The following is a 27,592-nucleotide window of genomic DNA, read 5'->3' on the forward strand; positions in this document are numbered from 1 at the left end:
TAAGAAGTTATCAAGTTAAATAAGGTTTAAAAATAACAAATAAAAATCGTCAGTCAGCCAGGTGCTGGTGGCTCATGCCTTCAATCCCAGCACTTTGGGAGACCAAGGTGGGCAGGGATCACTTGAGGAGGTCAAGACCAATCTGGCCAATATGGTGAAACTCCGTCTCTAATAAAAATACAAAAATAAGCTGGACATGGTGGCACATGCTTATAATCTCTAATACTTGGGAGGCTGAGGCACGAAAATCACTTGAACCTGGCAGGCAGAGGTTACAGTGAGCCAAGATTGTGTCACTGCACTCCAGCCTGGGCAACAGAGCAAGACTCCATCTTAAAAAAAAAAAAAAAAAAAAAAAGTCAATCAGTCATCATCTGACAGCCTGTTATCCTTGGAGATTTGGGAAGTCTTCATCATTTACTATTAGTGCCCTACTCTTTCAGGCATCGGTTTGATTTTCCCAGACTTGACTGAGCAGGGGAACTTCTATGGAAAAGACTGGTCTAAGATCCAGGGATGCCTCCTTTAGTCAAGGGGAGCCTGGGCATTGGAGTGGCCTGGCCTTCTTGAGGGCCCATGCTTCCAGTTTGAGTGGCTCCTGCCCTCTCTCATAGGAAAGACATAGGAGAAATTCAGCCTCACGGTCTCCAGTTTTTTTGTGTGATTTATGGTGTTGCTAGGTGAAATCTGAACCCTGTAATTCATCCATACATGTTAGCCAAGAACAATTTTACATGGAAAGGGCCCGGATGACTGAATTAACAAACATCGTGTGACCCACATGGTATACTGTAGAGTTATTTCTGCAGTTTGGGTTTGCTTTTGCTTTTTCGTAACACAGCAAGGAACAAAAGGAACCTCTTCAAAGGACCAGCAAAAAGCCTTTTTAACTTTGTAAATAATTTGTCAATGGAACTACAGGTGGGAAAATGTATTTTGCCTTGCTTAAGTGCCTTGAGAATTGAGAATTCGTGTGTGTGGAGGCTTTGAACTCTCCAGGAGATGGTGGGAGAACAGCACTGTCTCATTTTCAAGGCCCTTTAGAGCAGAAAAAGCAATCGCCCTGCTCCATGCCCTCCATCTGTCAGGTGAGGAGATTTTCAATCCTGCCTTCCTGGAACCCATGGCTCAGCCTTCCCCAGTCTTTGACCTTACCCTCTGCACCCCACCTGCCATCTTCCCATCACCGAGAATGACAGTTACAAGGGAAAAGGTGAGTTTTCCAGCCATGCTGAGGTTGTGGCAGGTCTTAGGTGTGCCCATGCATCCTGAGCCAGATGCTTGCTCGCTCCTGAGGGCATCTCCTTTCACCTTTCCCAGCCTGTCAGCTCACACATGTCTAATGCATTTCATCATTCTGTTTTCCACCAATTGCTTGCATATTCCTTAGATTTGGGCCAGACATAAATTCCCACTGATTCTGAAACTCACGTCCATTCTTCTTCTTTGGCCAATCAAGTATCATGGAGGTTAGCATGCTTCTTACACCCAGTGCACAACACCCAGGCTGTTCATGCCAAAGAAGTATGGCTATAGCAAGGCCCTTGGAAAATAACACATATTTCCCCAAATGTAGTAGTGTATTTACTCAAAGCAATAAAGACTGATTTGCTACTGCATTTTTGTAAGTATGACACAGTAAGATATTCAACTCCATTGTTCACAAACCATTTTTCTCATTATCACTTTTTGGGGTCTCTTCCATGCTGGGCACTGGGAAGGGAAAGGTGAATAACGACCATACCAGGCCCTCGGGGTCTAATGCTGCCAGAGAGGAGTCTCTGGGGGAGCACACAGCAGTCAGGGTAGCTGAGGTCCCGAGTGAGAAGCCAGTGCAGTGGGCATGGGAGGGGTCCTCTGTCACAGTCTGAGGGAGGAGTCAGGGATGAATTTCTGAAACGGAGGTAGGAACAAGTTAGGAGAAAGGGTCAGGAATAGGGAAGGAGCTTGAGGCAGAGCTCAAGGAACCTCTAGTAGTTTCAACCTCTAGTAGTAGTTGATGGCTCAGAGTGACAAGGATGGTGGTGAGCTAGGATCCCTCAGCCATAACCTTGGCTGCTGTGCTAGCTTGGAAATGGCATGCTCTGACAGAGAAGGCATGTTTCAGGGGCCCTGGGCATTTCTGGGTGTCTTTGGAGGTAGGTGCATCTTCTCCTTCCTTTCAGCATTCTCTTCTCCCTTTTTGTCTCATGTTTGCTCTTTCTGTTGAAAGAAACTTGTGTCCTCAGACTGGCCACCCACCCTCAAATCTCACCCCAGCTACTCAAAACCAACACCATCACGAGGCAGTGGGTCGCACCCACCAGTGTCCTCACCACAAACTTGTGGGCCAGTGCCCTTGTATCTTCTTTCAGAACATGAGCTGTCACAGCAGAAGACCAGTTAACTCATTCGTATGACAGTGATACAGTAGCTAAAAAGAAATTATTTAGGCAGTTAGTGAGGAATAAAAAGCACCCCCTAAATTATTTCTTTTCTAACAAAGAGCAGCCTATAAAATTGAGCTGCAGACATAGATAAGCAAGCTGGAAGCTTGCACGGGTGAGGGGTGACAGCTATTCCAATAGAAAAAGGCTACCTGGAAGCCAGATATGTTCAACATAGAGGCTCGATCTTCCCTCTTCTTTGTCACTACGTGTACAGTAAAAAAAAAAAGCAGGCAACATGGCACCAGCCAGGTAAAGAACCCATCTGTTTAATGAAAGATTAGCTTGGGGCAGCCAGCTTCTTCCATGCTATATAAAGGAAACACTTGGTCTAATCAATCTTTTGGACCCTATGTAAATCAGACACCGCTTCCTCAAGCTCATCTGTAAAATCCTGTGTATTTCACCATAGAACTGGAAGATCCATTCGGAAGCCCCTCTATCTCTGCAGGAGAGAAAGCTTTTCTCTTTCTTTCTCTTATTCAAACCTCTGCTTTTAACCTCACTCCTTGTGTGCCAGCATTCTGGTGTTCCTTGGTGTGAGACAACAAACCTCAGGTATTATCCCAGACAAAGGACACCACTTCAACAGTAGTAAAAACCACGTAACTTAATGTATTTACATTTTCACATTGGGAAAGTGTTGAACTGAAAAATAAGTCTCTAGAGGGGAACTTTCATAGAATTTGGCAATATGACCACTCCTCTACAATTAAACTCTGAACATAAGATCGCTTCTGTCGGGTGGATCACAAGGTCAGGAAATTGGTGAAACCCTATCTCTGTTAAAAATACAAATAATAATAATAATAATAAGCGGGGCACGGTGGCCCACGCCTGTAATCCCAGCAATTTGGGAGGCCAAGGCGGGCAGATCACAAGGTCAGGAAATCAGTGAAACCCTGTCCCTATTAAAAATACAAAAAACAAATTAACTGGGCACGCACTTGTAGTTTCAGCTACTCGGGAGGCTGAAGCAGGAAAATCACTTGAACCTGGGGGCAGAGGTTGCAGTGAACTGAGACTGCGCCACTGCACTCCAGCCTGGGTGATAAAGTGAGACTCCATCTGAAAAAAAAAATCACTTCTGTCTATAACTAACTGGATAATTTTTTAAAAACTTAAAAAAAAATTCCTGGCACAATTTTTTATTATAATCTGCTTTCTTTTACTAGCGATAGATGGCAGGAAAAAAAATTATTTTGTTTTTGAAAGTTTCAGTTTGTGAGTCTCTGGCTAAGAGAGGTTAGCTGTACCGAACATTATACTGGCAATACACATCTTCCAAGCAGTTCTGTGCCTGGGCTGCACAGAGACACCCTTCTTCAAGAAGCTTAGGAGAAATACATGTACAGCAGTTTTTATTGAAGACTTGTCCTAGACTCCTGGAGAGAAGGTGGGGAGGCTAGCAGAGGTAATCATCTTCTAGTTTTTAGGGGTTAACATGGGAACAGTGGCTGGTGGAGACGAGACTAATGGTTTGAACCCAGTTGTGGCCACCAGTCTGTTGGGGCACCTGGTGCTGTGCTGTGTCTGTGGGCAGCGGTGCCTCCAGTGTGGCCTGGGGAGGTGCAGAGCAGGCTGGCACCAGCTTTAGCAATATATCATCAGCTTGCAGAGAAGAATTGGAACCTGCTACACGCTAATGGAAATTTATGGCCACTGAAATCTGGAAAATATATTAAACAACCCAGCATCACGAAGCTGATGGGAGTAAAGCCAATCCTCGACACCTCGTCAGAGATGTCTGGTTTATTACAGGTTACCTCTGATATGTGGCATTCTAGCACCAGAAACCCCAGTTAACCAGCAGTTCATACAGATAGGCTTAGAAGTCAGAAGGATTTTGAAGTGGCTTCAAAATCAGTGGACAGAAAGAGGCAGAATAGTGCACAAGAAAAACGTGGAATTTGTTCTGTGTCATATCTTAAATTCTCTGTTTTTAGACATTTCAATGGTGTAGTAACATTTGAGTTGATGATTTGTACTATGCACTGCTCTGCACTATAAGTAAAAAGCTTGTTTTTATATTCCCGCTGCCTAGCGCGGTGCATGGACACACCAGAGGCTCAGTATTTAGACCCTCCAAGACCAAAAGAGTATAAACTCCAAAGTACACCCATATATTCACTTTGGCTTTTCTTTTTAACAATTCAATAAATTTTATTATTATTATTATTTTTTTTTTTTTGAGACAGAATCTTACTCTGTCACCCAGGCTGAAGTGTGGTGGTGTGATTTTGGCTCACTGCAACCTCCATATCGCGGGCTCAAGCAATTCTCCTGCCTCAGCCTCCCAAGTAGCTGGGATTACAGGTGAGGTGCCCACACCCACACCCAGCTAATTTTCATATTTTTAGTAGACACGGGGTTTCACCAGATTTGCCAGGCTAGTATTGAACTCCTGACCTCAGGTGATCTGCCCATCTAGGCCTCCCAAAGTGCTGGGATTACAGGTCTGAGACATTGCGCCAGGCCAGATGAATTTTAATAAATGTATAGAGTCATGCAAATATAATCACAATCCATTTAAAAATATTTTCATCACCCCCCAAAGAATTTGCATAACATTAGTAATCACTCCCTGCCAGGCATGGTGGCTCACACCTGTAATCCTAGCACTTTGGGAGGCCAAGGCTGGTCCCAGCTACTCAAGAGGCTGAGGTGGGAAGATCACTTGAGCTTCGGAGGCAGAGGTTGCAAAGAGCCAAGATCATGCCATTGAACTCCAGCCTGGGTGACAGAGTGAGACCTCATCTCAAAAAAATTAAAAAATTTTGAGTAATCACTTTCCATTTCACTGCAATTTTTCCTGCCTCCCTCTGTTCTCACCTTCTATCCCGTAGTTCCCCAGCCCCAGGCAACCACCAACCGGCTTTCAATCTCTATGAATTTACTATGCTGAAATTCAATACAAATGAAGTAATACCCTATGTGGTGTTTTGTAGTTGGCTTCTTTCACTCAGCATGATGTTTTCAAATTTCACTCATTGTAGCATGTCAGCAGCACAGGCTTCTTTTTATTGCTGAATAATATTCCATTGTGTAGATATGCCTCATTTTACGTAGCCATTCATCAGTCGATGAGCATTTGGGTTGTTTCCACTCTTTGTTATGATTACTGCTTCTAGAAATATTCATGTATGAATTTCTGTGTGGACATATATTTTCATTTCTTTCGTGTATATTTGGGGAGTGGGAAGAATTCAGATAGTGAACTTGCTGGGGGTCATGTGGTGACTCTATGTTTAACTACTAGACTGTTTTCCAAAGTGGCTGTGCTGTTTTATATTCCCATCAGCAGTGTATGAGTGCTACGATTTCTCCACAGCCTTGCCAACACTGGTTACATCTGTCTTTTTGACCATAGCCATTGCAGCATGTATGAAGTAGTATTTACATGTGTTTAGATTTGTAGGTCCCTGAAGGCTAATGATGTTCAGCCTCTTGGGTGTATCAGCCGTTTGTGCATCTTTTCTGGAGAAACGTCTATCTCAATTCTTTATCCTTAAAGAAAATAGTTATTTTTCTTTTACAGATGTTTTCTGTTATATTTTCTATTTTTTCACCTATTCTGTGTGTTGTCCTTTTACTTACTCAATGGTATTCATCACTCATCTTTTTGGTATCTTATCTAAGAAGGCTTTGCCTATCACAAGGTCATGAAGATTTGCACTTATATTTTCTCCTAAGTGTTTTGTAGTTTTAACTTTTGCATTTAGATTAACAATCCTTTTTGAGTCTTTTTTATGTGTGTATGAAGTGAAGATGGGGACCAACTTCATTTGCTGGTATGTGGATATCCAGCTGTCCCTCTACCATTTGTTGAAAATATTATGCTTTCTTTATTGAACTGCCTTAGCATACTTGCTGCAAATCAATCAACCAAAAACGTGCAGGTTTATTTCCAGATTGCACATTCTATTCCATTGATCTATGTTTCTGCTAGTATGTATACAATATTGATTATGACAGTTTTATAATAGGTTTTACAGGTGTCATGATTCCTCCAACATTTTTCTCCTTTTTCAAACTTTCGTTGGTTATACAGGGTCCCTGAATTTCCACATGAATTTTAGAACCAGCTTGCCAATTTCTGCAAATAAGGCAACTGAGATTTTTTTCTTCTTCTTCTTTTTTTTTTTTTTTTTTTGAGATGGAGTTTTGCTCTTGTTGCCCAGGCTGGAGTCCAATAGTACGATCTTGGCTCACTGCAACCTCCACCTCCCAGACTCAAGTGATTCTCTTGCCTCAGCCTCCAAGTAGCTGGGTTTACAGGCACCCACCACCACACCTGTCTAAATTTTTTATTTTATTTTTAGTAGAGACAGGTTTTCACCATGTTGGCCAGGCTTGTCTTGAACATCTGACCTCAGGTGATCCACCTGCCTTGGCCTCTTAAAGGGCTGGGATTGCAGGAGAGAACCATTGCACCTGGCCAACAACTGAGCTTTTGATAGAGCTTGCATAGAATCTGTAGATTAATCTGGGGGAGTACTGCCATCTCAACAATAGTAAATCTTCCAGTCCATGAATATGAGGTGTAGTGTGCTTCCATTTATTTAGGTCTTCTTTAGTTTCTTTCAACACTGTTTCATAGTTTTCAGTGTACAAGTGTTACCCTTTTTCTTTACATTTATTCTTAAGTGTTTTATTCTTTTTGATGTTGTAAATAAAATTGCTTTCTTAATTTTATTTTGAAATTGCTGATTGTTAGTGCATAGAAACTATTAATTTTTATAGATTGATCTATCTAGCAGTCTTGCTGAAGTTGCTTATTAGCTCTAATAATTTATTAATCATTTCCTTAAAAATTTCTATATACAAGATAAAGTCATCTGAAAATAGTGATAGTTTTACTTCTTCCTTTCCAATCTGGATATGTTTTATTTCTTTTTCTTGCTTAATTGTCTTGCCTTGAATTTTTTTTTTTTTTTTGAGACGGAGTTTCGCTCTTGTTACCCAGGCTGGAGTGCAATGGCCCGATCTTGGCTCACTGCAACCTCCTCCTCCTGGGTTCAGGCAATTCTCCTGCCTCAGCCTCCTGAGTAGCTGGGATTACAGGCACGCGCCACCATGCCCAGCTAATTTTTTGTATTTTTAGTAGAGACGGGGTTTCACCATGTTGACCAGGATGGTCTCGATCTGTTGACCTCGTGACCCACCCGCCTCAGCCTCCCAAAGTACTGGGATTACAGGCTTGAGCCACCGCGCCTGGCCCCTTGAATTTTTTTTTTAACTGTAAATATATTTTTTATTTACTCATTCTGTTTACAATTGAAACTATGCCTGTGAGCTTCTTATAGACACCAGAAAAAGTTTCAACCTTGTGTTCCACATTGTTCTGCTGTGCTTTGTCCAAATGAACCTTTATGAGCCGGCTGCCATTGAGTTTCACACAGATTCTCTTGCCCACAATTTCTCTTGGGAAGACCAGGTCCTGGAGAATTGCATTGTGCACAGGTGTCAGTGTATGGCTCCTGGGACACTTTTGCTTATTTTTTGTACGGCATTTTCGAGTTGGCTTAGGCAGAATTCTCCTCTGAGTGATAAAGACAACATGCTTCACACTGAACTTTGTCTCCAATTTGCGTACTAGCCAGACTTGGATTTTCTGGAAAGATTTTAGTTGAGGAACAGAAACAAAGATTATGATAGCTTTCTGGTCACCACCAACTTCAGTTTCCTTGGCTGCCATAATATTCAGCTTCCTGAGCTAAGCCCTGAGGTCCGAGTTCATCTCCAGCTCCAGAAGAGCCTGGGAGATGCCGGACTCGAACTTGTCTGGCTTCTCTCCATTGGGCTTCACTACCTTGGCGCTTGAACTGAATGTGGCTTTCTGCTTGGTTAGCGCTGACTTAGGAAAAGACCGAAATCTCGCCTTGAATTTTCAATACAATGTTCAACAGAAGTAGTGGTGGACATTCTTGCCTTGTTCCCAATCTTAGGGATTAAGTCCGTCTTTCACTATGAAGTTCGTTGTTAGCGATGGCTTTTTGAAGATGTTCTTTATTAGGTTAAAGAGATTATTGGCTGGGCGCGGTGGCTCAGACCAGTAATCCTAGCACTTTGGGAGGCCGACTTGAGTGGATCATGAGGTCAGGAGATGAGGCGATTGTGGCCAACATGGTGAAACCCCATCTCTAGTAAAAATACAAAAATTAGCTGAGCGTGGTGGCACACGCCTGTAGTCCCAGCTACTCGGGAGGCTGAATCAGGAGAATTGCTTGAACCAGAGAGTCAGAGGTTGCAGTGAGCAGAGATGGCACCACTGCACTCCAGCCTGGCAACAGGAAAAAAAAAAAAAGAGAGAGAGAGATTCTCTTCTACTGTTGGTTTGGTGAGAGGTTTGTTTTTTGTTTTTCTTATCATGAATAAGTACTAAATTTTGTTAGAGGATTTCTCTACATCTATTTTGATCACACATTTTCTTTTCTTTTTTCTATTAATGTGGTGCATTCATTAAGTGATTTTCAAATGTGAAATAAATCTTGCATTTCTAAGATAAAAATCCACTTAATTGCTGTATATAATCCTTTTACTATGCCGCTGGATTCAGTTTACTAAATGTTAAAAATAATTTTGCATCTATATCCATGAGGAACAGAATATGTAGTTGTCTTTCCTTGTTATATCTTTGTCTGGCTTAATACAGTCATCATAAAATGAGCCGGGAAACATTCCCTCCTTCTCTATTTTCTGAGAGAGTTTATGTAGGATTGGTATTATTTCTTCCTTAAGTGTTTAGTAGAATTCACCAGTGAAGCCATCTAGACTTGAGCTTTTTTTTGTCGAAGATTTTAAATTTCTAACTCAAATCATAGAAGAAATCTAATAATTTTAAAACTTTTTGTACGATTTATGTCTTTCTAGGAATTTTTCTTTTTTATAAAAATGGTCTAATATGTTATCATCAAGTTATTCATACTCATCTCTTCTAATCTTTTTAATTACCATAAGGTCTGTAGTGATGTTACCTCGATCATTCTTGATTTGGTCAATTCATGTCTTCTTTCTTTTTGTTGCTCAGGTTAGCGCCGGGTTAGCTAACTATGACCCCTTAGCCTAATCTGGCTTGCAGCCTGGGAGTTAAAATTCTTTTTACATTTTTAAAGAGTTGTAAAAAACAAACAAATAAGCAAACAAAAGACACAAAAAGAATATGTGATACAGACCATTCATGGCCTGCAGAGCCAGTAATATTTACTATCTGGCCCTTTACAAAAAAAAAAAAATCTGCCAACTTGTAGTTAATCCCATGTGCATTTGAGAAGAATGTATATACTCTTCTGTTCAGTGGAGGAATATAACGTGCAAGTTGGTCAGTTTGTTTTTCAGTGTTGTTATATACTTACTTATTTTTCTGTTTAAATGTTTTATCCATTATTGAGAGGGGAGTATTAGAATCTCCAATATAAGTGTTGAATTTATTCTTTCTTCAATTATTTAGATTTTGCTTCATAAAATTTCAGAGTCTGTTGTCAAGTGCATACACATTGGTCATTGTTATATTTTTTTAATGCCTTGACTCTTTTATCATGATTAAATGCTCCTTTTTTCCACTAAAAATATGGCTTTTCTTGAATTTGATTTTGTCTGATAGTAATATAGCCATTTCAGCTCTCTAAGGATGACTGTTTCCCTGGGATACCTTTTTCTATCCTGTGTTTAAATATAAAATGTGCCTCTTAAAGCGAGCATATCATTGGATCTTCATTGTTTATTCATTCTGACAATCTTTGTCTTTTGATAAAAGTGCTTAGTCTATGCACAGTAAATATTTTAATGATGAGATAGGATTTACCCTTATTGTTTTATTTGTTCTCCATATAGCTCATGTCAGTTTTGCTTCTCTGCTTCTCTTTTAAAATAAACTTTTGTGCATCTGAGAATAGTTTGAAATTTACAAAAAAGTTGCAAAGGTACTACAGAACATCTGTTTCTTTTTATTGTCTTCTTTTGTGTTCAATATTTTTAGGTGTTCATTTTAATTATTTTATTTTTAACTATGTTTTTGGTTCTTTTTTTCTTTACAGTTATTGTACTTAAAATTACAATTTGCATCTTCAGTGTGTCACAATCTTCTTCAGGTTACTACTGATTTAATTTCAATAATATATAGCAACTTTATTCCAGTGTAACTCAATTTTCTCTGATTATTTTTTGTACTGTAATCATCATAAAGATTTATTTATGTACGTTGTAAACTCAGCAATAAAATGTTAGAATTATTGCTTTAAATAATCTTATAATTATCAAAGAAATAAAAAAAGTCTTATATTTGGCCATCTTTTCACCATTCTTGTGTTCTTTATGCATTCCTATGGATCTAATTTATTTTATCATGAAGAACTTCCTTTCACATTTCTTAAAAAACAGGTTTGCCAGCAATAGTTACTTCAGTTTTTGTTTATCTCGGAATGCCTCACTTTCACTTTCATGTTTGAAGAAGAATCGCACTGGATGTAGAATTATTGGTTGACAGATGAGTTTTAGCATGTTGGATATGCAATTTCATGGCCCTCTGGCCTCATTGTTTCTAATGAGAAAACAATTGTTAATCTTATTGATTGTCAACTATATGCGAGGAGTCATTTTCATTTGCTGCTTTCAACATTTTCTCTCTCTCTCTTTTTTTTTTTTTTTGCTTACAACTGTATGACTATCTGACTAGCTGGGGATCTCTATGTTTTTCCAACCTAAGGATTCTTGAGCATGTTGAATCTATATTGTTTATCATCAAATTGTGAAGTTTTAAGTAATTATTTTTTCAAATATTTTTCTGCTTCTTTCTCCCTCTTTTCTCCTAGTATACTTGATGTTTTCCTATGTATATCTGAGGCTCTGTTTATTCTTCTTCAGTATTTTTTCTCTCTGCTCTTCAGACAGGGTAGTTTCTATTGATTAATCTTTAAATTTATTGATTTATTCTTCTGTTATCTGCAGTTTGCAGCTGAGTCCATCTAAGTGGTTTTTTTTTCATTTTGGTTATTATTTTCAACATTAGAATTAACTTTTGTTTATAGTTTCTATTTCACTATTGAGATTCTCTGTTGAGTCATTGTGATATTTACCTTTAATTATTTGAATATATTTATAAAAGATACTTTGAAACCTTTGTCTATTAAATCCAAAATCTATGCTCATCCAGAGTCAGTGTTTTTGACCACTTTTTCTTCCTGAATATGAGTCACACATTTTTGGGCTTTTTTTTTTTAGTCTAGTAATTTTTAAACTAAAATTGGACATTTTGTATAATATATTGTAGCAACTGTAGATTTTGCTTTATTTTTCTTAAGGTTGCTGTTGTTCATCATTGCTTGGATTTAAACTCTGAAGTCTGTCTCCCCTATGATGTGCCAGATATGGGTCTGCTAATGTTTTTATGCTTCTTCGTATTTTTTGGCCTTACCTAAGGGCTGCCTCATATTTACATAGCTCGACAGTCAGCCAATGTTTTAAGTGGTACTCAAACACTTTGAGTCCATGAGGCTTACACATTCTGCTGAGGGATCTGTGTGTAGATTGAAGAATGCATCATAATTTGTGGCCATATCTTAAGTGTTCCTAGTTTCACTTTTTGTCAAGCTTTCTGGAGTCTCTCTCCTCCATGCTGAATAGTTTTCCAGTTGTCCAGGGCCATGTAAAAGGGTTATCTTAGTTCTTCTATGGCTCTCTTATTTCTAAGACTTTCTTGTTAAATTGCTAGTTGGCTCATTGCTTGCTTTAATCAGGTCCCCCTCAGGCTAGTGAAACTGTAGGCTTTCCTTTGTGAAAGAAACCAGAGGTGGCTGTTAACCCAGGAGTAAAACAGATTTTATTCAGGAACTGTTGCAATAGGGGACAAGAGATCTCAGTATAGAATATGCTCAATTCCAAATACAGCAAAGAGAATCAAGAACTTGTAGCCAAGGAGGGGGATGTTGTACAGATATGGTTGATGAAAAATTCTAAGAGGAGACATCAAGATAGTGAAAATTCTTACTAACCCAACCTAAAAGTTTCTTGCTAAAGGTAGGTTATATAGTTTGGCTGTGTCCTCACCCAAATCTTATCTTAAATTTCAGCTCCCATAGTTCCCACTTGTTGTGGGATGAACCTGGTGGGAGGAAATTGAATCATGGGGGTGAGTCTTTCCCGTGCTGTTCTCATGATACTGAATAAGTCTAATGAGATCTGATGGTTTTATAAAGGGCAGTTTCCCATGCACATACTTTCTTGCCTGTTGCCATAGTAAGATGCACTTTTGCTCCTCCTTCGCTTCCACTGTGATTGTGCGGCCTCTTCAGTCAGGTGCAACTGTGAGTCAATTAAACCTCTTTCCTAAATCACCCACTCTCGGGTATGTCTTTATCAGTAGTGTGAGAACAGATTAATACAGTAAATTGGTACCGGTACAGTGGGGTGCTGCTGTAAAGATACCCAAAAATGTGGAAGTGATTTTGGGACTGGAAAACAGACAGAGCTTAGAATAGTTTGGAAGGCTCAGGAAAAGATGGGAAGATGTGGGAAAATTTGGAACTTCCCTGAGACTTGTTGAATAGTTTTGCCCAAAATGCTAATAGCAATATGGACAATAAGATCCAGGCTGGGGTGGTCACAGATGGAGAGGAGAAACTTGTTGAGAACTGAAGTAAAGGCCACTCTTGCTGTGCTTTTGCAAAGAGACAGGAGGCATTTTGCACCTTCCCTACAGATTGGTGGAAATTTGAATGCGAGAGAGATGATTTAGGGTATCTTGTGGGAAAAAATTTCTAAGCAGTAAAGTGTTCAAGAGGAAGTAGAACATAAAAGTTTGGAAAATTTGCAGCCTGACAATGCAAAAGAAAAGAAAATCTCATTTTCTGGGGAGAAATTCAAGCCTGCTGCAGAAATTTCCATGAGTAACAAGGAGCCGAATGTTAATCACTAAGACAATGGGGAAAGTGTCTCCAGGATGCATCAGATACCTTTGTGCTGGCTCTCTCATCAAAGGTCTAGAGGCCTATGAGGAAAAAATGGTTTTGTGGGCCAGACCCAGGACCCCCGACTGCTGCTTTGGCTCCACAAGCCCCAGGCCTTGGCAGCTTCCACACAGTATTGATCCTGTGAGTGCACATAAGTCAATAATTGAGGTTTTGGAACCTCAGCCTAGATTTCAGAGGATGTATAGAAACACCTGGATGTCCAGGCAGAAGTTTGCTGCAGGGGTGGGGCCCTCATGGAGACCCTCTACTAGGCAGTGCAGAAGGGAAATGTGGGTTTGAAGCCCCCACACAGAGTCCCTACTGGGGCACTGCCTAGTGGAGCGGTGACCCAAGTATGGTAGATTCACCAACAGCTTGTACCATGCACCTAGAAAAGCCACAGAGATTCAATACTAGCTGGTGAAAGCAGCCTGGAGGAAGGGTGTGCCATTCGAAGACAGAGGGGCAGAGTTCCCTGAGGTCAAGGGAGCCCATCTCTTGCATCAACATGACCTGGGTGTGAGATGTGGAATCAAAGGAGATCATTTCAGAGCTTTAAGATTTGGCTGCAGTGCTGAATTTCAGACTTGCATAGGGCCTTCATTTTGGCCACTTTATCCCATTTGCAATGGGTCTATTTACCCAATGCCTGTACCCTCATTGTATCTAGGAAGTAACTAATTTGTTTTTTGATTTTAAGGCTCATAGGTGGAAGGGACTTGCATTGTCTCGGATGAGAATTCGGATTGTGGACTTTGGAGTTAATGCTGAAATGAGTTAAGACTTGGGGGGACTGTTGGAAGGCATGATTGGTTTTGAAATGTGAGGACATGAAATTTGGGAGGGGCAGAGGTGGAATGATACGGTTTGGCTGTGTCACCACCCAAATCTCATCTTGCATTGTAGCTTTCATAATTCCCATGTGTTGCGAGAAGGACCCAGTAGGAGGTAACTGAATCATGAGAGCAGGTCTTTCCCATATTATTCTCATGAAAGTGAATAAATCTCACAAGATTTGATGGTTTCATAAAGGGGAGTTCTTCTGGACATGCTCTTTTGCCTGCCACCATGTAAGATGTGCCTTTGCTCCTCATTTGCTTCCACCACAATTGTGAGACCTCCCCAGCCATGTGGAACTGTGAATCAGTTAAAGCCCTTTCCTTTATAAATTACCCAGTTTTGGATATGTCTTTATTAGCAGTGTGAAAACAGACTAATACAGCAGGCTGGAGGGATCAGACATCAAAATGACATAGGATTGTCACTGGTAGAGGGTTGTGACTGAAACTTGTCCAGGTCTTGGCATTTTAACAAGGATGTCACTGGTAGAGGGTTGTGACTGAAACTTGTCCAGGTTCTTGACATTTTTAACAAAGAATTGGACAAAACACCCACCAAAGAAATGAATTAAGCAACAACAGAATGTAAGCAGGGATTTATTGAAAATGAAAGTACACTCCACAGTGTGGGAGCAGACCCGAGCAGTGGCTCAAGGGCCCAGATACAGAATCTTCTTGGGTCCAAACACCCACTAGAAGTTTCCCATTGGCCACTTCTTGCTCACCTCATGTAAGTGAAGGGGTAGCCTGCAATCAGTCTGATCAGTTAGAGCAACCAGAGGCTAGGGTGAAGTTACAAAGTTGCAAACAAAGACTCCACCGGCAATCAGTCTGATGTGTGATAAACAGTCAATTTCCCATCTGCCCCACAGAAAAGGTCAAAGGGAGTAGTCTCTGGTCCTTTTGTTACTTAGGTGTGGAAAGCTAGGGGGTTTCCTTTCAATTTAGTCCTTGGAAATTGGCATGAAACAGACTTAGGTTCCCTGCCTCCAGACTCTATTCTCCTGCCTCAGGTTGAGGAATTTGATCAGATATTGGCAGTGATCAGATACTGACTTGGGGAATTCTTGCTAAACCAATTTAGTTGGCTTCTTACTAAAATTAAGTTGTGCAGGCAGGAGGAGAGAGAACAACAATGAGGGCTAGATGAAGCATAGAAGAGTTGACTAAAGTTTGGTAAGAGAGTCTTTGTCACCTTCTTCTTTCTCAAAAGTTCATCACTCTGCCAACAAAATCACCGGCAGTTTTCACCCCAACTCTAGCTCCCAGAAGAAACATTTATTCTGGCAACAAAGCTGCTAATTTTTGCAGCCACTTTTGCTAACAAAGCTATGGACAAAGGGGTAGGGAAGCAGCCCCAGGCAACAAGGTCACAGACTCTCCCACAAACTCTAGAGCTTTTATTAAGAAGGTGTCTTCAAGAACAGAAAATGAAATACCGCATATTCTCACTCATAGGCGGGTGATGAAAAATGAGAACATATGGACACAGGGAAGGGAGTACTATACACTGGGGTCTATTGGGGAGAATAGGGGAGGGACAGCGGCGGGGTGGGGGGGAGCTGGGGAGGGATAGCCTGGGGAGAAATGCCAAATGTGGGTGAAGGGGAGGAGGGCAGCAAAACACACTGCCATGTGTGTACCTATGCAACTATCTTGCATGTTCTGCACATGTACCCCAAAACCTAAAATGCAATAAAAAAATAAAAAATAAAATAAAATAAAAGAAGGTGTCTTTAGGCTGGGTAAGGTGGATCACACCTGTGATCTTAGCACCTTGGGAGGATGAGGCAGGTGGATCATTTGAGGTCAGGAGTTCGAGACCAACCTGGCCAACATGGAGAAACCCCCTCTCTACTAAAATACAAAAAAGTAGCTGGGCATGGGCATGCACCTGTAATCCCAACTACCAGGGAGACTGAGCAGGAGAATTGTTTGAACCCAGAAGGCAGAGTTTGCAGTGAGCCAAGCCCATGCCACTGCCGTCTAGCCTGGGTGGCAGAGTAAGACTCTGTCTCAAAACAAACAAACAAAAAAGAATGAGTCTTCATTCCACCTTTGTTTCACTTTTAGTACCCTGAGGTGGTTATTTCAGACAATCCTGTGCAGTATTATATGCATTTTTCCAGACAGGGATTGCTGACCTCTTTATGCTGCCATGATTATTGGAAGACCCTCTAGAGGCTCTTAGTCGGACTCTTTTACGTATCAAAGCATGTTGTGAATAACCAAGTGGACAACACAGAATTCATTGTTTTGTAACCTCTTTGTCAGTGGAACTCTGCCCACCCTCTTTTTTTCCAGGAGCATCTGATTTATTTCTTAAAGTTTAATGCAGAAGACTTACAGGGAGAGGTTAGTAAAATGTAGATTACTGAGCTCCTATACCAGAGGTTCAGGTTGTGTAGATCTGGGGTACATACACATGACTTTAGACAGATTGTCTGAAGACCAACCTTGCCCTTTGTTCCATAGAGTGCATCTGTTTATAAGGTCCCAGATCTCCAATAAAAAGGCATTTACTTCTTTTCACTTAGTATTTTAAAAGGCTGATATAGAAGAGACAGTGCTATATGTTTACCAAGTCTGTTTTATGTTCTTCCTTGATGGGAACATGTAAAACTACACTTACTCGTCCCTTGTAGCTGACTGACACCACATGACTAGATCTGGCCAAAGATGTGTGAATGAGACAGCCAAGTGTAAAGGGGTTCCTGGAAAGACTCCAAGTGGCCTGCACATTGGGAGGAGTGTGCACTGAGATGGAGCCACAGAAGTTCCACCATTTGCAGTGGAGAGGAGCCTGGCTCCTCCTCTTCCTGGAGGGAACCTGGAATTCAGTCTGCAAGGCAGAAAGCCTAGCAGGATTCTTGCTCTGCTAAGAGTTCCTGTTTCCCTTTTTCACGCTTTTCATCTTTTTGCCCATTATATCCCATTTTTCTCACCCTTCAAATTGTCCGCGAGCCTAATTTTTCATGGTTGTTTGATAAGGACCTCATCTTTAGCTGAACTACGGAAAACTCCTACAACATGAGCAGGAGGAATGAGTGGATCACTTCCCAGCCATGGCAGTGGGGAGTCTGTGTGCAGTTCTTCAATCTCTTGCTTTCTATTCGGTGTCAAGGGTAGTGGCTTCATCATATAAAGATGGCAGAGCTACAAATTTGATGAAAGTCTGGATCCTGAAGACTTACACAGTCAATAGCTGCCTGTGGAGGATAAAGAGCTTTGGGGGAGCAAGAAATAAGTTTTTAGTGCTAAGCCATTGAGATTTGGAGTTGTGTCTTACCACATCATGAATCTAGCCTATTTTGAGTTAGGGGTTATAAAAAGGGCAACAGTGAAATTACCTTCTGAAGCAGCTCAAAGGATTGAGGGAAGAAAATGTGATTAACAGGAAACCTAGGATCTCAAAAATGAAAGCTTGGCATACCCCAGCGTCATTTGATCCCGCTCCTTCCATGATGAGGTAATAGTTGCAATCCACAGGCTTTTCCTGCAGTTGTTAAGGTCTGACCCTTTAAGTGGAAAACAATGCCTTAGGCCTAATCTAAAGGACAGATGCAAAAAAAAATTTCAATTAACTCAGCACATCTATCCAGAACCTGCATTGTAAATGGTTTTATTTTCAAGATAAAGATAAAACAAGAGTCTTTCTTTCCATTTTAATCTTTAGTTAACCAGAATATTTTGTTAATTATAATCTAAAGCCTACCCCTTGGGTCTTTTATTATTTGAGGTTTTACCTTATATGCAATGATTTTAACAATAAATAAATGCCAAGGAGGGAGAAAATAAGTGGTGTACTTCATAATACAAAAAATAAATAAACAAAATTAGTAAAATTGCTTTCAGCAGGGAAACATTTTAAGCTCTCTTTCGGTCTAGGAAAAACATTAGTTCAATTAAATATAGCTGGCTGTATTTTATGTTTAAACAGTGAATGTGAATCAAAGATTCACGGCTTCCTCAAGCTTGTGTCACACTACTTGCCTGTCCCCCGCCTGCATGGAGCACCAGTCTGTCTTTGGCCCACCCAGCAGAAAAGAAGTGTGATGTGTGTGTGTTTCATCATGGAATTCATCAGCAGAGAGTATGTCCAGGTTAGGTCGGAGAAAATTAAAGACACACTTGCAGCTCATAGAAAATACTGTGAACCCATATGATGAGAGTGACAAACATGCTATGAAAGTCAAATGGCCAACCTTTCCTTCCTTTGCCTTTATTAACTTTGACATTTACATGAAAATTGAATCCTGGTTTCCTGGGGCTCATCTGCTCCTGCAGCTTCCCCTTACCTGAAGGTTTAATCTTCTGTTGGTGACATGATAATCAGTTATCCAGCAAGCAATTATGATGTCACAAAGAGGCAATTATCACTTCAGGTGAGAAAATAAACAGCCCACACAGACGGTGGCTTGAAATCTTTACGATCATCTTAATGTAATTTTTCTTTTAAAAGATTTCATATGAGAAAATGACTATAAGCCTAGATAAAGAACCTACAAGGCAATGGTAGAAGGGTTCATTCTAGGCCAGAAGTCAAACATTAGTACATGTTTCCCAAATCCTTACTGAACATTTCTGGGGTGGCTTCTCCCTTCCTCCACCCTGTTTGTCCCCTGCAAACTGTGGCATACTGACTTCCATGGAGACCCATCTGTTGGTCCTTAATGCCCTTCCTCTTTCAAAGCAAAGTGAACAAAAGTTGATCTAACTGAAATAATATCATGGAATGGTACCATTAATTAGGAGAAAAAAAGATTCCATTGCACAAAAGTTGGAGAATGTATACAAGTAAAAAGAAATAATTAAAAATTGTTTATAATTCTACAACCCAAAGAAAACCATAGTATCTTACTTCCAGTCTTTTCTTTCTTCAGTGTGTTGGGGTGTGCGTGTGCATGTGGTTTGTTTCATAATAATTAAATCCCAAAGTACACCCTGTTTTGTCATCTGCTTTTTCATTTGACCATTTGTGGTGAACACCTTTGCATCATACTATTATGTTTTAAATAAAGGAAAACAGTAGTCTTAGGATAAGAAGCTCTTTAGGCAGGCCATTTCTTTTTCTTTTTAAAAAATTTATTATTTTATTAATTTTTTCAGCTTTATGGAGGTCATTGACAAAAATTGTCAATTATCTCCATAAAAATTGAGGTATGTATACATTGTGAAATAATTACCACAATCTAACTAATTAGAATTTGCATCATCTCATGCAGTTACTTTTGTGCGTATGGTGAGACTGTCAGAAGTGTTTGAACCGGAGCAACTCCATCTTGAATAGGTGTTGCATTAAACTTAGCAAAGAAAGTCAACACCAGAACAAAAGTATGCCAAATTGCAGGGTTTATTGCCGGCGACCACGGAAAACTCACGTCTCTCCAACCCGTGGCAGAGAAAGAAGAGTGACAAGACCTTTTTATACCCACAAAACCACCTTGGGAGTGGGGGTGAGGAGCGGAGATGGGAATGAAAGCTGTCAATCACTTCCTAGGCTGAGACGAGGGTGAGGGGGCTCCAGATATTCCAAGGGCCAGGGGACTTTTGTCATTCCGATTGCCACTTAAGTGGTTTACAGAGGTCAAGATAAACATTAGTTTATACATTATTTGGACAGGTGTGGGGTCCACATAATTTTAGGTTACTTGGCGCCAGGATGGAATTATCTGGGGGTGCTTACTTTGGTAAACAAAGGCCAGCAATTCTGGCAGTTACAGATAAGAGAAAGTATGCAGCTTGTCCTCTCTTTACATTTTGCAAGGTAATCTTAGTAGTTTACAGAAGCCATGGCTAGCAGTCATTGTGAGGAGAATGGAAACAGTTTTCCCATTTTAAAATGGCATTGTACTGGTTCTAATTCTAGGCCAGCTATATCACATAGGGGCTAGATAAAATAAGGCTGAGACCTACTAGGCTGCATTCTCAGGAGGTTAGGCATTCTTAGTCACAGGATGAGACGGGTGGCTGGCACAAAATACAGTACACAAAGACCTAGCTGATAAAACAGCAAGGAGCAAGGAAGCCAGCCAAAACCCATCAAAACCAACATGGTGAAGAGAGTGACCTCTGGTTATCCTCACTGCTCATTATACTCTAATTATAATGCATTTGTTATTCAAGTCCAATAGTACTGAATATTAAACACATTTAATAAAGAGATCTTCTAAACAGACTTTGTGTGAGCAACATGGCTGTTTATTCACCTGGGTGCAGGTGGGCTGAGGCCAAAAAGAGCATCAGCAAAGGGTGGTGGGATAGGAGTTGGTTTTATAGGTTTGGGATGGGCAGTGGAGAGTTACAGAGTAAGATCAGTTACAGTGATGGGGGTAGGAGCAAGGTATATACATTACCATAAGTTCAGTTACAATGGTGGGTGGAGTAAGGTGTAAGAGTAGTTAAGATGGTAAGGTGAGCTAATTTACACTCCCACCAACAGTGTAAAAGGGTTCCTTTTTCTCCACATCCTCTCCAGCATCTGTTGTCTCCAGATTGGTTCAACCATTGTGGAAGACAGTGTGGCGATTCCTCAAGGCCTTAGAAATAGAAATTCCATTTGACCCAGCAATCCCATTACTGGGTATATATCCAAAAGACTATAAATTGTTCTACTACAAGGACACATGTACACAAATGTTCATTGCAGCACTGTTTACAATAGCAAAGACCTGGAATCAACCCAAATGCCCATTGATAATAGACTGGATTGGAAAAATGTGGCACATATACACCATGGAATATTATGCAGCAATCAGAAATGATGAGTTTGTGTCGTTTGTAGGGACATGGATGAATCTGGAGAACGTCACCCTCAGCAAACTGACACAAGAACAGAAAATGAAACACCGCATATTCTCACTCATAGGCAGGTGATGAAAAATGAGAACACATGGACACAGAAAGGGGAGTACTAAACACTAGGGTCTATTGGGGGGAAAAGGGGAGGGCCAGTGGGAGGGGGAGGTGGGGAGGGATAGCCTGGGGGGAAATGCCAAATGTGGGTGAAGGGGAGAAGGAAAGAAAAGCACACTGCCATGTGTGTTCCTATGCAACTGTCTTGCATGCTCCGCTCATGTACCCCAAAACCTAAAATTCAATAAAAAATTAAAAAAAAAAAAAAAAAGATGGTAAGGTGGGGTGGAAGGATATTCACAGAGCAAGAACAATTAAGATGGCAGGGTGGGGTGAGGCGTATTTACATTATCATAAGAACAGTTAAGATGGCAGGGTAGGAAGAGAAGCTTAATGTCCTGGGGAAGCTCCACTGGGCAATAAGGGATAATGGCGAAGGCAGGTGGTAGTGGGGTGGTGGGGGGAGTAGTGGTAGTGGGCAGGGGGCCATCAGCAGAGGCAGGCAGGACTTCAGACTTTCTGGGTCCATTCTTGCACATGGAGGCCTGACAGAATTAGCATATTAAAAGACACTCCCACCAGTGCCACAACAGTTTACAAATGCCATGGCAATATTATTCTATGTGGTATAAAAAGGGAAGAAACTCTCAGTTCTGGGAAATCCCTGCCCCTTTCCCAGAAAACTCATGAATAATCCACCCCTTGTTTAGCATTGAATCAGGAAATAACTATAAGTATACTCAGGTGAGCAGCCCATGCTGCTGCCTGCCTATGGAGTAGCCATTCTTTTTTTTTTTTTTTTTTTTGAGACAGAGCATTACTCTGTCACCCAGGCTGAAGTGCAGTGGTGCAATCTCAGCTCATTGCAGCCTCTGCCTCTTGGGTTGATGTGATTCTCCTGCCTCAGCCTCCTGAGTAGCTGGGATTACAGGCACCCGCACAACACCTGGGTAATTTTTGTATTTTTAGTAGAGATGGAGTTTTGCCATATCCACCCACATAGCCTCCCAAAGTGCTGGGATTACAGGCATGCACCACTGTGCCCAGCCAGAGTAGCTATTCTTTTATTCCTTTACTTTCTTATAAACTTGCTGTCACTTTATGGACTTATCCTGAATTCTTTTAGTGTGAGCCCCAAGAACCCTGTCTTGGGGTCTAGAAAGGGACCCCTTTCTGGCAAGAAGAATACTTAAGATCTATTCTCTTAGCACATTTCTAGTATTCAACATATTATTGTTAGCTATGGTTACCATGCTGTATATTAGGTCTCCAAAATCACTCATAACTGCACGTTTGCACCCTGTGACCAAAATCTGCCCATTTTCTCTCACTTCCTGGACCCTGGTAACATGCTTCTACTCTCTGCTTCTGTGCTTTCAGCTTTTATAGATTCCACATATGAGTGAGATCACTCAGTGTTTTTCTTCTTGTGTTCTTGTGCCTGGCTTGTTGCACTTAGCATGAGGTCCTCCAGGTTCATCCATGTTGTGACAAAGGGCAGGACCTCCTTGGTATTCCGTTGTGTGTGTGTATATATGGTGCATATGTATATATGTGTGGTATGATTATATAACTAATCAGAATTTCTTTACTAAAATATCTGTCAATGGACTCTTAGGTCATTTCCATTCTTGACCATTGCAAATAACGCTGCAATGAACATGGAAGCACGGATTAGCGAGGCCATTTTCAATGTGGCTAAAGAGACAGTGTTGTTTGGCTAATGACTGGCAATTGCATCAAGGCAGAGGTATCCAATGGTGAATACCTATTAAGAAGGACAGAATTAGAGTAAACAGAGCCACTTAGGCCAATAGTGATTGTGCTGTGACTTCAACCATTGCAGTCCCAGCAGTAAGTTCTGTTCACTCAGTTCTCATGAGCACAGGTTCCTGTCCTCCATGAGTGCTCTCTTTTCTAATACACAATCACGATATTTTCACTGTGAACATTTCTTTTCTTTTCTTTTTTTTTTTTCTGAGACGAAGTCTTGCTCTGTTGCCCAGGTGGGAATGCAGTGGCGCAATCTCAGTTCACTGCAATCTCTGCCTCCCGGGTTCAAACAGTTCTCCTGCATCAGCCTCCCGAGCAACTGAGACTAGAGTTGTGCCACCACGCCCAGTTAATCTGTATTTTTAGTACAGATGGGGTCTCACTGTATTGACCAGGCTGATCTCGAATCCTGACCACCCACCTCGACTCCCCAGAGTGCTGGGATTACAGGCATGAGCCACCCCACCCGGCCCAATTGTTAACCTTAAAAAGGCTTCTATCAGTGATGACTTCCCTTTAGAATATAAATACCGTAAAGAAAAGAGACTCCTCTGCAAAACTATCTACAGATTCTCAAGAGCTAGTGTAAAGAAGTAAAGAATCTTGCCTATAAGGGATTATCTTGTTGGCTCTTCCTGAGCTTTTTACTATCCAAAGCTGCCTGACACAGTTCAATTAGAGAAGACGTCTCAGTACCAACTATAGGCAGGACTATGAGACATAGAAGGAGGAGGAAAGAGAAGAGCCCAATAGGCCTGGTTTCTGAGAAAGCCAGTCATAGGACATTACGGTGAAATACTTAGGGAGTGAGAAACCATGGGGCAGCTTCAGGTATTCAGGGGACAAGAAAACTGCAGAAGAAAGGAAATTTATAAAATTGCTGTTGTGCAGAATAAGTTGTGTCACTTAAAAAAAATTTTTTTGAGGAAGCAAGGGAAAACTGAAATTACTTTTAATATATGCCAGGTACAAAGTATTTCTTTAAATCTAATCCTCATAGGAGACTGGGCCTTGTGGGACCTTGGTTTATATCTAGGCTTCTCGAATAGAGAAAAGAATGGCAAATTGCTAAAATGGGTCACTACATGCACATCATGGTTCTATTACAGCATATTTCAATTTTTCTTATTTTCTCACAATTTTATTACTCCCACTCAACATTAACCTTTTCCAGAACAAGGCCTTTTTTGTTACTAATGAACCCCTCTTCCTTTCCCCATTAAGCACCTGTATTAATTAGGATAGTTCAGTTGGCTGGAATAAGGACTCCCCAAAATGCAGTGGGTTAAACAAGTTAGAAGTTTGTTTCGCTTTCACATATTTGTGAGGAGGAAGGCAGTCCAGGGATGGTTGGGTGGCCCTGCCGTGCTCAAAATAGAGTTTTCTCTGGGTCCAAAGTAGTTGTTTCAGCTCTTACCATCACATACATATCTGAGCCAGCAGGAAGGAGAAAAAGTTGTGTTCTTACTTTAAGGCACTCCACTTCCAGCATACACTCCCTCACTCTAGCTAGCTCTATTTCACATGGAAGGGTTTCATCCCTAACTTTTGTGTTGTCATCGTATATCATAATTTGCTTTAAAGTCCCTGATATCATTTACTGTATCATTGTCTCTTTTGGTCTCTGTCAGTACCTAGCACCGTGCTCAGTACCCCCAGCACACAAAAGGTACTTGCTGACTGAGACATTGGGCTATTTGCAGAATGTCTATACAACATAGAGTTCTTGGAAGAAACTGGTTGAATCACAAATGATCCTGGCTTAACAATGGTTCCAGTTTCCAAGGGTGCAAAAGCAGTATGCATTCGGTGGAAACCATACTTCTTTTGGATTCTGAATTTTGATCTTGTCCTGGGATAGTGATATGTGGCATAATACTCTTATATGAGATACCCAGCACTTTACTATAAAACAGGCTTTGTGTTAGATGAGTTTGCCCAGATGTAGGCTAATGCATATGTTCTGACGTGTTGAGGCTAGGCTAGGCTGAGCTATGAAGTTCAGTAGGATAGGTGTAATGGAGTGCTTTTTCCACTGAACGATATTTTCCACCTACAATAGGCTTATTGGATGGGATGCAGCCCCATCATCCTCAGGTGAGGAGCATCTGTACACTCAGCCATTTACGTTCTGTGTTTTTCCATCTTCTCTGAGGTGGTACCTTTTTGGCTCAGTTGAAGATGTGGTGCTTTGGATTTAAGGCATGTGTTCTATGGTAATTCTTTTAGCTCTGGGAATGATATCTGGTGATCAGACATTAAGAGACTAATCCAATTATGTTTCCAGATATGAAGATATGTACCTGCCCATGTAATACTTGCCACAGGCATTAGCTACCTATTTTTCCAAATAGATAAACTCTGGGGCAGACCTTTCCAAATTTAGGTTTTGTATTGTGGGGCCACAAGAAAATTATTTTTACATATGTTTTATTCTTTAAAAGCAGAGAAGAAATACACCACTTTGATTTTTTCAGATCTCCTGCATAAGCCTGTTCTGTATTTAGGGAGAGTTTCTGTTGAGTGAATGGTATCTCCTTTCCAATAATCCATTTTGAGATGATAATGTTCTTTCTTTCTTTCTTTCTTTCTTTCTTTCTTTCTTTTTCTTTCTCTTTCCTTCCTTCCTCCTTCCTTCCTTCCCCTCCCTCCCTCCTTTCTTTCTTTCTTTTCTTCTTTCTTTCTTCCTTTTTCTTTCCTTCCTTTCTCCTTCTTTATTTCTTTCCTTCTTTCCTTCCTTCTCTTTCTTTCTTTCCTTCCTTCCTTCTTTTTTTCCCTCCTTCCTTCCTTCTCTCCTTCTTTCTTTCCCTCCTTCCTTCTTTCTTTCTTTCTTTTTTTCTTTTCTTTCTTTCTTTCACAGAGTCTCATTCTTGTTGCCCAGGCTGGAGTGCAATGGTGCAATCTCTGATCACTGCAACCTCCACCTCCCAGGTTTAAGTGATTCTTCTGCCTCCTGAGTTGCTGGGATTACAGGTGCGTGTCACCATGTCTGGCTAATTTTTAATATTTTTGGATTTAACCATAATTATTCAACAGAGGACCATTGGAGGCAAAATTTGTCCTGCAGACCAGGTTCAATATGCCAGCTGAGGCCACATGTTGGGAAGATATTGTGAAGTGACATCAGCATGGGCTTTGGAATTAAAGACCACTGGTTAGTAATTCGAATTACATCTTCACTAGGAGGGGAACTTGGGAAAGTCACTTAACCTCTTTGAGCCTCAGTTCCTCCCTATAAAATTTTGACAGTAATATCTATCTTATTTTATGGATTAAATATGATGACGTATGTGTAATCAGAACACAATCATAGAATGCCTTGAGCTTTCCAATCACTACCCCAAGTTACGCGACATCAAATCTCTTTCTCCCGCTGGGTCATGCCTCCATTTATAACATCTTGGGCAGATTCTATAATAGAGGGTCACTTCCTGTTACAAAAATTTAGTTAACTTTGAAGTAGCACTTCAGTCTCATATCTGATTCAAAACTCTCCTCCCCCATCACAGGTCTGACCTGCATCTCCAGAACTCAGGACAAGGAGGGGAGTGGGTTTTGTTCTTCCACTTTCTGGTCTGGAGAGAGGGAGCAGCCACACTGTGGCTCCAGTGTAACTTGGCGCTGTCTCTGCTCGCTACTAATGAGTGTGTTTTTCTTGGGGACTGTCTTTAGCATCATTTCAGCCCCCTGGGAGTCCCTACAGGACTTCCTTTGACACCAGATCCAAGGAGGTCCTGTAGAGACCCTCAGACGGCTGAAATAGCTCACCCACGAGCCCCTCTCCAGGCAGAGCATCCCATTATTTAGTCACTACTTGTGGTGCCCACTTCCTGGGTCCCTGCGGTCACCACATCCTCCCTCCCACAGTCCGGCTCTGGCGCTCCTCTTCTCTGCATCTTACTCCCTTTGAAGTTAACTTACCTTCCATAACCTGGGAGAGGGGACATCTTTTGACCTATGACTCAAAATACAGAAGCAATATAGAAAAATATTTGATCATATATGGTTTTTAAAAGACAAGATCTGTATGGCAAGAAACACCTCAAGCAGAGAAAAAAGACAAATGGCAAACTGGCAGTAAATAGTGGCTCACACCTGGAGGGATCTGTAGCTCTAGTAAGGAAAAGCATCTGAAAATAGAGACCATCAATTATAGAAAAGTGGGCCAGAGAAAAGAAATTCAAATAAAAACTATCCTGAGTTACCAAGTCTTGCTATCAGATTACCAAATTGCAAAGTTGAGTAGCACACAGTGAGGGTGGGCTTGGAGAAACAGGAGCTCTCACGCAGGGAGGGTTTATGAAAGTGAAATGGGGCTTTGACAGTGGCTAACAAAATTCCCTATGCGTTCACCTTTTGATTTTGCAATGTTCTTTCCAGGAAGCTATTTAAAAATTGGCAAGACCCCCCCCAAAAGACATATGCAAAGGAGTATTCACAGCAACACTATTTGTGATGGCCCCAAATGTCCACCAGTCAGGGACTGGCAGAGTTGTGTGCAGCTTTCAAAACAAAGTAGGAAGATCTCTAGATCCTACTATGCTGGGGTCTCCAGGATATATTGTTAATTGAAAGAAGCAAGTAGAGAAAAGGTAAATACAGGCTGGGTGCGGTGGCTCATGCCTGTAATCCCAGCACTTTGGGAAGCTGAAGCGGGTGGATCACTTGAGGTCAGGCATTCAAGACCAGCCTGGCAAACACGGCGAAACCCCTTCTCTACTAAAAATACAAAAATTAGTTGAGCGTGGTGGCA

The 27,592-nt window shown here is 41.1% G+C and overlaps 1 pseudogene; it reads right to left on the reverse strand.

The window, feature by feature from the left end:
- Nucleotides 1-1,660: 1,660 nt before the first annotated feature.
- LOC100407966 (small ribosomal subunit protein eS7 pseudogene) overlaps nucleotides 1,661-27,592 on the reverse strand; it is a 61,637-nt pseudogene continuing 35,705 nt past the window's right edge.

Source organism: Callithrix jacchus, chromosome 14 (assembly GCF_049354715.1).
Source record: "Callithrix jacchus isolate 240 chromosome 14, calJac240_pri, whole genome shotgun sequence".
Lineage (NCBI taxonomy): Eukaryota > Metazoa > Chordata > Mammalia > Primates > Cebidae > Callithrix > Callithrix jacchus.